Source organism: Lissotriton helveticus, chromosome 4_1 (assembly GCF_964261635.1).
Source record: "Lissotriton helveticus chromosome 4_1, aLisHel1.1, whole genome shotgun sequence".
Classification (NCBI taxonomy): domain Eukaryota; kingdom Metazoa; phylum Chordata; class Amphibia; order Caudata; family Salamandridae; genus Lissotriton; species Lissotriton helveticus.
In genome coordinates, this window is record NC_136063.1 from 1,954,132,476 (window position 1) to 1,954,144,227 (window position 11,752).

General features: G+C 46.9%; 1 protein-coding gene across 3 annotated transcripts in view; it reads right to left on the reverse strand.

The window, feature by feature from the left end:
- The window catches only part of FGF13 (fibroblast growth factor 13), a 1,132,668-nt gene extending 1,121,301 nt beyond the window's left edge, over positions 1-11,367 (reverse strand). For 2 of the 3 annotated variants that reach the window (XM_078688624.1, XM_078688621.1), the window contains exon 1: positions 11,189-11,367. The gene's annotated coding sequence lies outside the window, so the exon portion shown is untranslated. The remainder of the gene's footprint in view (positions 1-11,188) is intronic. The other variant, XM_078688626.1, reaches the window with a different exon arrangement.
- Between the last annotated feature and the right edge of the window lie 385 nt (positions 11,368-11,752).

Here is an 11,752-nt window from a genome sequence, read left to right on the forward strand (position 1 = left end):
GGCAGGGGGTAGGTTACATCACGCGGTACAACGTATTCTGAATCAAGAAATGTTGTATCCGTGATTAGTTGCATTGGGGAGGTTATTACCGTTATTGCCAAATGCGTTAAATGGTCCGCGCGTGTCAGTTTACACGCGATATGCTTGGTCAATTACTTACAGTTTACTGGCGTGGGAATGGCCCGTTACCTACATCTACCGTCCGCTGCTCGGCTACAAGTGCCGTGCGGTGTGCTCGCGTAGATAATAGGCGGCTACTTCCGGGTGCGGTCACGTGGGTCCGCGTCACCGGAGGGGCAGGGGTTGCGGTATGGCAAGCCGCCGGGGCCTTTTGTTGTCAAGGAGACGTACTGATGCTAGCAGACGCTTCGTTTATAACTGCATGAGCCCGAGCCTCAATGGAGGTGGCTATTAAGGGTGCTGAAATGCGGGGGTTTCACCATAATCTGAATACAGATTGGGAAAAATGATAAGGGAGGGGGGTGTGCTTAAATATTAAGGATCAGTGATCATGGCAAAACGAGGGAACTCAGGTTCTTGCCAGCGATCATGGAACAATGGAGACGCGATGCACCAAGAGGCTGTATGATGTGTTGGTAAACATAATAATGCTAAGCCTGTGGGCATTAAGGGGTGTTAGGGCATGGTGCCAAGGGGCACCGTGGTTCAGTGGGGTGACCCAGGTTTGCCCAGGAGGTTTTTTTTTAAAAGCTTTCTCGAAAAAAACAGCTGCTCATTTTAACACAGAGGCCCACGGGATGTTATCATTTAATCCCCGTTTATGGGTCGAAAGTCTGTAAATCCAGCGCTGCTCCTTCTCAAAGAGGCGGGATTGTATGTTAGGGCCTGGTCGCAGTTGTTCTATCACGGTCCACCTCAGGTGGACCCCGATGATGAAGCATGTCACCACTAGGTGGTGAGTGAGGGGTTTATTATAAAAAATGGATTAATTTTCCAATTTTGAATGACCTCCACGTCGGAATATACTCCTTCTTGTGTTTTTGCATATCCTTGTCCAGGGGAACAGGAGTATTTCTCGCCCATTTGAAGTGGGCACAATCCCTTACTCTCTCCTTTGTTTTCCTGATGGGATTTATACTATACATAACTTCTCATGGCAATACTTTTCTGGACTGCAGGTAGAAAACAACCGGGCAAGATCATTGGGGTATTTGTAACTGAAAAGGATCAGCAGCACTTTTTCAATTCAGAACGGAGGAGCAAGAGACCCAATGAGCCAATCCTAGCAGGACAGCCATGCCAATTCGGGGCTCGGGAAATAGAATAACCTTTGAAGTTAAGGGGACCAAAGAGGAAGGGGACACCTGGAGACAAGGACTCAAGGGTTTGATGAATGATTCTCCTGGATACAGATTATGCCAGAGAGCATGGACCGAGGAAGCCCATCACTTTTTAGCAGATCTAAGGGTGGGTAGCCAAGCCTGTCTTTGTAATGAAGTATGTCACACTAGGATGAAGGTTTTTCTGAGATGAAGTGGTTACATTCGTGATAATTTCATGAACATTGAGCCAGAGGCTAAATTAGAAGATTGAGGGAATGCCTTGCTGTTTATTTCAATGTATTTTTCATTGTGATTTAACTACACGTGGTTGTTATCTTTTGAAAATAATTAATATCGAGCTGTTGAAAGCCCATTCTCATGAGTTGTAATGATTGAGAGATACGATTTATTTCTTAACGATGTCTGCACTTTTTTAAACTCAAGGGCATGTTCTCTGCTTTAGATGCTGTTCTATGTACATGCTGGGTGGCATGTTAACCCCTATAATATCTTATAGTGATTAAAACCTATAACCACCTGAGTAAAAACAGAGTCTGTGTCAAGTTAATTACCAACCTATTCATTCCTAAAACATACAAAGAGAGTTCCTGGATATATGGGATAAAGTACCACAAGCTGACCATTTAGAAGAACGAGGTTGAAGGCCAAGTTCCTTTATAATGTTACAGAACTCTCAGGTGACTTGTGATATTCGTTTAATGGTTGGCAGGCAGCATTATATTCCTCATATTATATGGTAAAGTCATCACCTTTCCAAAAAACCACTTAAATCCTTGGTGCCTTTCTCTTTTATGTAAATTGGAGAAATGAAGTTTAAATAAGAATCTGTCCTGTGAAATGAAATACACCAGAATGCCAGTTTTTGGTCTAATGTGTGTAAAAAGATATTGGAATAAGCTTCAGCTTAAGCTTTTATAAAGTTTTCTCTGCAGAATTACTTCATTTTATGCTTGAGCTTTTTCATTTTGTTAGTGCAGGAGGGGAAATTCCAAGAGCCTTTACAGAATCATCTATAGTTAGCTTTGTGAAAAGGGAAGAAATCCTAGGGAAGTTGGCTCTTATAGGCCAATTAGTCTTCTAAATGTAGATTATGACATTTTTATGAAAATGTGGGCAAATCGATTTACATCTATGGCTCAGTATGCAATTCACAAGGACCAAGCAGACTTTATAGCAGGCAGATCAATGTCGTCAAATACAAGTTTTCTTATTACATCTACATCCTCCTCGGGGACCCGAACTTCCACCTAGAGAACAAAAACGACACTAACTCCGCCACCCTGATCGCCAACCTCGCCAACCTCGCCTCAGACAACTCGTCTCTGCACCACCCACGCCGCCGGCCACACGCTTGACCCCAACTTCTCTGCAAGCCCCCACATTTCCTTCGACCACATCACCGAACTCCACTGGACTGACGCCAGCTACATCCGCTTCACCTACAGGAAGCCCACCACGCACCACCGCACCCAATAGATGCCCTACCGCTGCTGGAGCAAAGTCACCAAAGACCAGCTAACCACAACCCTTGCACAGAACCAACCCACTGACCCCACCGAACCTGACACCGCTGCACGCAACCTCAGACAATAGATCGACGACTGCGCCAACACCCTCGCCCCGCTCAAGAAACCCTCCAACAGACGCACCAGCAAGAAAGCCAAGTGGTTCGCCGAAGAACTCCAGGACTCCAAACAAACATGCCGGAAACTGGAGAAGAAATGGCTCCGCGAACGAACACCGGACAGCTACATGACCCACAAGACCGCCACCCGCAGACAACAGCACCTCATCAGATCCACCAAAAGATCCTCAGTCAAAGACCGCCTAGAAAATAATGCACACGACAGCAAAGAGCTCCTCAACATCATGAAGGAACTCTCCAACCCCAGCTCCAACACCAACGACATCCCACCCTCACAAGACCTGTGCAACTCGCTGGCCAGCTTCTTCCACCGCAAGATCGCCGACATCCACAACAGCTTCAACGTTACGACCACCCCGACAACAACAGATTCCATCCCCCCCGCGTCCACCACCTGCACCAAACGCCTGCTCTCCTGGGCCAACATCAGCGACAATGACACCCGCATGATCAGGAACTCCATCCACTCAGGTTCACTATCAGACCCATGTCCACACCACATCTTTAACAAAGCTGACACAACCATCGCACCCCAACTACAGAAAGTGATCAACATCTCCTTTGAGACAGCAACCTTCCCGGAAAGCTGGAAGCATGCCAAGATCAACACCCTGCTCAAGAAGCACAAGGCTGACCCCAAGGACCTCAAGAACTTGCGGCCCATCTCCCTGCTCCCCTTCCTGGCGAAGGTCAGCAAGAAAATCGTCAACAAACAACTGACCCACTACCTCGAGGAGCACAACATCCTGGACCCGTCCCAATCCGGGTTCTGAAGCAACCACAGCACCGAGATGGCTCTCATCGCTGCCACCAACGACATCAGGACCCTGCTAGACAACGGAGAAACTAGCAGCCTTCATCCTCCTGGACCTATCAGCCGCCTTCAATACGGTCTGCCACCACACACTACAAACATGCCTCCACGAAGCCGGAATTCAAGAGATGGCCCTGGATTGGACAACAGCTTCAGCACTCAACCAACGCACGCCATGACCGAACCACCGCCTCCCACCACCACCCTCCGCGCCTGGACCCCGATCAGCACCGAAGACACCGTCCGCACGATGAACTCCATCCACTCCGGATCTCCGACCGACCCCTGCCCCCACCACGTCTTCAACAAGGCCGACGCTGTCATCGCACCCCACCTGTGGGATATCATCAACACCTCCTTCGACACCGCTACCTTCCCGGAGAGCTGGAAGCACGCCGAACTCAGCGCTCTACTAAAGAAGCCATCAGCCGACCCCACCGACCTCAAGAACTACCGCCCCATCTCGCTGCTCCCGTTCCCTGCAAAAGTCATCGAGAAGACCGTCAACAAGCAGCTGGCCGCCTTCCTCGAGACGAACGGATCCCTCGACCTCTCGCAGTCTGGATTCCGGGCTAAACCACAGCACCGAGACCGCCCTGATCGCAGCCACCGATGACATCCGAGCACTGCTCGACAACGGAGAAACAGCAGCCCTCATCCTCCTAGACCTCTCCGCGGCCTTCGACACTGTCTGCCACTGTACACTAGTACAGCGTCTCAGCAACGTCGGAATCCAGGAGAAGGCACTGGAGTGGATCACCTCCTTCCTCGCCGGAAGGACACAGAGAGTCCGCCTCCCCCCGTTCAGATCTGAAGCCACCGAAGTCATCTGCGGCGTTCCCCAAGGCTCCTCGCTCAGCCCTACCCTCTTCAACGTCTACATGAGCCCCCTCGCAGCCATCGCACGCCAGCACAACCTCAACATCATCTCCTACGCCGATGACACCCAGCTGATCCTCTCCCTCACCAACGACCCCGCCACCGCCAGAGCCAACCTTCACGAAGGGATGAAAGAGGTAGCCGAATGGATGAAGAACAGCCGCCTGAAACTGAACTCGGACAAGACGGAAGTCCTCATCCTGGGATCCTCACCCTCCGCCTGGGACGACTCCTGGTGGCCCCCCGCCCTAGGCAGCGCACCCAAAGCAACAGACCATGCACGCAACCTGGGATTCATCCTGGACTCCTCCCTCTCCATGACCAGAAGAGTCAACGCCGTCTCCTCGTCGTGCTTCAACATCCTGCGCATGCTACGTAAGATCTTCCGGTGGATCCCCACCGAGACCAGGAAGACGGTCACCCAGGCCCTCGTCACCAGCCGCCTGGACTACGGCAACTCCCTCTACGCCGGAACCACCGCCAAACTCCAGAAGAGACTCCAGCGGATCCAGAACGCCTCAGCACGACTCATCCTGGACATCCCCCGTCGCAGCCACATCTCCGGACACCTGAGAGACCTGCACTGGCTCCCGGTCAACAAGAGAATCACCTTCCGTCTCCTCACCCACGCACACAAAGCCCTACACAACCAAGGCCCAGGGTACCTCAACAGTCGCCTCAACTTCTACACTCCCAAACGCCAGGCCACGCCCTCGCTGCCGTCCCCCGCATCCGAAGAGCCACCACAGGGGGATGGTCCTTCTCCTACCTCGCCGCCAAGACATGGAACTCCCTCCCGACTCACCTCCGCCTGACCCAGGACCACCTCGCCTTCAGGAAGCAACTCAAGACCTGGCTGTTCGAGCAGTAGCAGACCCCCCTCCCCTAGCGCCTTGAGACCCTCTGGGTGAGTAGTGCGCTATATAAATGCTTTGATTTATTGATTGATTGACCACTTCCTTCCTCTCCAACAGAACACAGAGCATCCTCCTCCCCCCATCCGCTCTAAAGCCACCGAGATAATCTGCGGCGTACACCAGAGTTCACCCCTCAGCCTGACGCTGTTCAACATCTACATGGTTTCTCTCGCCCACGTCGCCCGCCAACACGACCTCAACATCATCTCCTATGCTGATCCTCTCCCTCACAAAAAACCCTCAGACCGCCAAGACCAATCTCCACGAAGGAATGAAGGCCGTCGCAGAGTGGATGACAAGCAGCCGACTGAAGCTGAACTCGGACAAGACGGAGGTCCTCATCCTCGTACCCACCCCCACAGCCTGGGATGACACCTGGTGGCTGATCACACTGGGAACAGCACCAACACCCACCGACCACACACACAACCTAGGAATCATCTTCGACTCCACCCTCTCCAAGACTAAGCAGGTCAATTCTGTCTCCTCCTCTTGCTTCAACACCCTCCGCATGCTCCGCAGGATCTACAAGTTGATCCTCATCGAAAAGAGAACGGTCACCCAGGCCCTCGTCAGTAGCAGGTTGGACTACGGAAATGCACTCTACGCAGGAAATCCGGCCAAACTCCTGAGGTGGCATCAATGCATCCAGAACACCTCGGCAAGTCTGATTCTCAACATTCCCCGCTGCATTCACATCACTCCCCACCTGAGACACCTACACTGGCTCCCCTTCAAAAAGAGGATCACCTTCAAACTCCTCACCCAAGCACACAAGGCACTCCACATCACCGGACCAGCATACCTTAACAGACAACTCGCCTTCTACACCCCCACCCGCCATCTCCGCTCGCTCTGCCGGCCTCGCCCTTGTCGCGGTCCCCCACATCCAACGAGCAACCTCCGGCGGCAGATCCTTCTATTTCCTCACCGCCAAGACCTGGCACACCCTCCCCACCCACCTGCAGCAGACCCGAGACCTACTCACATTCAGAAGACTCCTCAAGACCTGGCTCTTCAAGCAGTAGCAGCACCCCCTCACCCCCAGCGCCTTGAGACCCTCACGGGTAAGTAGTACGCTTTACAAATACTGTGATTGATTGATTGATTGATTGATTGATTGATTATTCAAACAATTGACTATTTCAATACTCATCGAACTCCTGCAATAATAATAATGGTTGACGCTGAAAAGGCATTTGACCTTGTGAATTGGGGAGCACTATTTTATGGCCTGGAAAAATGTGAGTTTCCAGATCAAATAATTACCATGCTTCGGAATATCTATCAAGGAGCCCAGGCCCAGATTAGGATAAATTCTAAATATATAGGTTTCACAGATGTAAAACGTGGGACCCGACAGGGGTGTCCCCTATTGCCCGTTTTGTTTACTTTCTTCATAGAGCCTTTAGCAGTAAAGATTAGGGACAACATAGATATAAAAACTCCTATAGGGGGGGTGTCTAAAATTTAATATTTGTTGATGATGTACTACTCTACCTTAAACCGGAAAAGCATAATGTTGATAAAATCTTGAAGGAGTTCACTCAGTTTGAAGCAATTGGATGATACAAAATTAATCACAAAAAAACTGAAGTATTGGCACTTAATGTTTGTTGTAATTTTCTTCCGGATATTTTGAAACAACAAGCATGCTCCCCTGAACCGATCCGCTATTTAGGAATCTATGTATCAAACCGATATGCGGATCTTTATAAGCTAAACTATCAAGCTACATTGAGTAAGATCAAAGATTTATTGGATAAATGGGGCTTCCTCCATCTTTCTTTAAAAAGACGGGTTTCCCTTATCAAGATGTCAGTATTACACTCATTAATTTTTCTTTTTTCCAATGTCCCGTTTAAAGTTACCGCAGCATATTTTAGAGAATTGGATAAACTTTTTCAACAGTTTATTTGGAATAAAAAAGCTTCAAGAGTAAAACTATCAATTTTGCAGCTAAATACAAGTGGAGGGGGGTTGGCACTTCCCCATATTCGAACTTATTATGAGGCAGCATTTATGGATATTCTAGTTAGCTTGCTTGATAACAGGGGGTCTTTGGATGGTTTTTTTATGAGGAAAATGGCTGATGGAGCAGGGACTCAGCTTCCGGTGTTTTTAAAAACATCAAAATTGCCTAAAAAAGTAAGATATAAGACGCTACAAGAATTCTCTTCTAGACTTCGTTTTTTTTTCTGCAAAAAGCAAAATCGACGGGATTCGAATATTTGGGGTTGTCAGAGGCTAGAAGCTTGAGCCTTTTTATTCATAGTTGTCATATTAAACTTTGGGAGTTAAAAGGTTTTAAAGAGTTAGGTCACTTTCTGTTAGGAGGCAGTTGTATGACCTGGGAGGAGGTGCAGCCCAGATGTGGCACTCAGAATAGGCTCCTTTTTTTTAGTTTCCTTCAGGCCAGATCCTGAATAAATAAATATGCACCCTTAGGTAACACAGGCACCCCTTCAGTTCTTGCGTCCATGTTTATAATTAAATTGAGAGGCATAGAGAATTGGTATAGAGTTTTTCGAAATCAAGGGGAGCCTTTGATTGTTAATAATTTCTTAGAAAAAACAAAAAATGAATTGGCCTGCAATTTCTCAATTAGAGAATGGCAAGCGATTTTGCAGAATGGCAATAAGCTACTTAGGGTTGCCAATTTTAAAAGGATGGCTTTTCTGTTCCGATGGTCGGCTTATTATACACCACATGCCCTCCATAAAATCTATCAGGAGGTGGAAAATACTTGTTTTCGATGTCAGCAAGCCGGTGAGGGCGGTTGGCTACATATTGCCTATACACGCCCTAGTTTGAGGCAGTTTTGGCTGGAACCATTGTACAACGATTGTTTGGTTTATTAAAACAAAGCGCAAATCAGGTATTAACTAAAGGGGGTGAAATGTTTATATCAATTTCCTTCTTGGTGGCACGTTCATTGATGTTGCAGAATTGGAAAACAACCAAGACCCCAACTCTTATTAACTGGTATAAAAAAATGAAACGTGTGAGAACCTTTGAAGAAGCATACGCTAAAAGGGTGGGAGCGATTAAGACATTTCTGTCAATCTGGAAACTTTTTGACCAAATGGAAAAGCATCTTCAGGGACAATCTGGTCTTGAATAATTATCTTGATTATGTTTATGATTAATAAGAAGGTTCAGGGGTAAGGATTATTTCTGATTTTCTTTTATGAATCATACTCCCGGGTCATCAATGGTATTTCCATTTCCTTTTTTATGAGAATGGTAGTATATATCTGCACTTGCATTTGCACTTTACTTGATCATGTAAATTACACTGTCAAATAAAATTTCGTTGACCTTAATTCTATTTTTTGCACTTTAGTACTAGAGAAGGCTTGCACTTTAGTTTGGCTTCCTTCGGGAGCATATATTTGCACTAGCACTGGCACTTTGTCTAATTGTCTACATTATGCTGCTCAACGATATTCTTACGATTTTAAGTTTAACTGCATTTGCACTTTAGTACAAAAGAAGGTTTTTTCTATAAACATATACTACTCTGGTGTTACCTATTTTTTATATTGTAAACAAGCTAGCTGGGTTGGTAGGATCTTTGCCTGACATATTCCAGCTGTTTGACATGATTACTCCTCTATAATTAAAATTGATGTATTAATTGAATACGCGTTGGCTGTTCTAAATTATCTCTTTGGATCACAAAAAATTGATTTGGATGAAATTGTGTCACTGAATCCATATATGATTGGACACTTGTTCTGTTGGAAAAAACCTTTTGTTGCTGATATTGGATTAATCTCCAATAATAAAACTTTAGAATACAGCACTGGACTGAAGACTTTTTGTGAACACGACGCTCCTTCCATCAATCTTTATATGCTTGGATCTTTTGGGACCTTAACGGTAGACCCCAGGAAGAAGGGCGCACAGATTTTCAACAGTTTATTGTTATCATTATATTGATTTTCTCCCTGTGCTTGTGAAGTCACCTCTACCGTTGTGTACTTAGCTTTAAAATAGAGATATGCATCAGGGTCCAATATATTATATATGGGATAAATGCCATACATTATAAAGATATCACAAGTAATTCCATGAAAACATAGAGGAATGAGGTCCAAGTTTGAGTTAATTTATAATGGCATGGTACTCCATGGTGATTTGGAATATCATAATGTATGCCAGAGAGCATTTTATTCCTTATAATACGGGGTCACACCATCGCTTTTCCTGCAATGCACTTAAATCCTTGGTGCCTTGCTTTTTATATGGAAGTGAAACTATCGTTGTAGACAGAAAGAATACAATTAGAATCTAGTGCAAAATTAAACACATCAAAAAGTGGTTTGCAATTTGCTGCAAAAATATATTAGAATCAGTTTAATTAAATTCACAATTTTTAAAGTGCTGAGGCTCAGAATGTGCAGAAACATATATGGAGGCATTCTATTTTCATGTAATGACGGTTAGCGGCCATACATATCTCCTTCCTGCTGATCATGGTTAGTTTAAGAAAACGAGATAATGAGAATGAAAAGTCAGCTTTCCTGTTTGTTGCACCTTTTAACTGCAGCTAAAGTGAATCTCCGTGACCTGCATTTCACCTTGGCTGGTGGCAGCATGCATTAGGACATCACAACTCAACTGTAGTAACCTATAACTTTTCAGCAGCTATATATCACTTCATCATTCCAGGTGATTAGACATCACAAGACATCCTTATTGCAGTAGACATCACGTAAACTGTAATAAGGAAATCAGAAAAATGATGTTATACCGGGATTGCAACCGGTATCAACCGGTATCAAACACATATCTATGCAAGAGGTGCCTGAACCCCTCAGCTGTTTCATCAACAGATGCACTTTGCTAGCATGTGAAGACACATTAAAGATTCAAATAGGGCCATCTCAGACTTTCATTCTTCCACAGTACATAACATAAGTACAGCTAAGTAAATATATGTTCTAATTATATTACCATCGACCAGTCCCACGCTTTTATTTAATAGTATTTCCATGCTGGAGCATGTAGTGTCGCTCTTTTCTTTACTGGAATCGGTGTTCCTGGAGGCTAAAATCAGTTGTATAAAAGGTCACGGCAGGGTACCAAGTGCCTGTCAAACTGGTTACCGCCAGCTGGACCCAAAGTTGACAACTTGCACCATAAAGTATGGATCAGTTAGGGTCGCTGCTTTCTTCTTAACCAACACATTTTCATTAGTCGTGATTCTCGGGAAAAACTACACGCCCCAGCATGCAAAGGCTGTTCCCTATAAGGTTAGGTCTGGCTTACGGCGTCTACGGTCTAACTGGGCGAGTATTCACTAGGCAACTATGAGATCGTGACGCTGTCTGAGATTCGGCCACATGCGGAGTGCATGACTGATTGAGGGGCTCCATTGGTGGCACTTGGCGCGAAATGGACCAATACCCTCCAGTCAGCCCTAACTCTCCTGGCCACAGCCCATGCCCAATTTGGTCGAGAGGGGGCCGATAGTGACGTAACACTAGAACCTTCCGACGCCCCTCCCCTGGTGCCATAGCGCCTAGGTGCATCAGTGGGCAGTGTCTAGCAGCTTCAACGGAAGGACTGGATCTGGAAACAGTTGTGTCAGCAGTGTCAACTCGGGGGACGGCAGACCTACCTGGGCATGCAGCTTCGTGGACTTGTAGGCGAATGCCACCTGGGGCGGCCACATGCCAGCCGAGGCCCACACCCGCAGTGCTGCGCGTTCCTCCAGAGTAGTCCTTCCCTCTGACAGGTGCACAGCTAGGGACCTGACGGCGAGGCACCAAGGTTGAGGCCAAACCCCGAATTCTCCCAATTCGTAGGACTGGAGTGTGCTGATCCGAGCAGGCCGGTCACAGGGTATCTACAGCAGTCGAAGCAGTTATTTTTAGCGACATAGAATTCCTCCCCAGTTCATTTACTTTCCAAGTTGCTCTAACTAAGTGCACAAAACAGCTGTGCGCATATCGTCTTACAGGAGGAAGCCTCGAGTCAAGAAAACAGCAGTGGCATTAGTACGGTCTAATGGCAGGAGGGAGGGGAATTGCTGCCGTCACACTGCTACTTAGTTGTGAAACGTATGTTGGGTTTCCGTTCCAAGAATGGTGGGTGACGTCACACGCACTCCGACTCGTTGCCACGGCTTATATTCAAACTATGCCGGTGGTTTAACCAGTAGCGTAGAAAACAATGGTGTAAG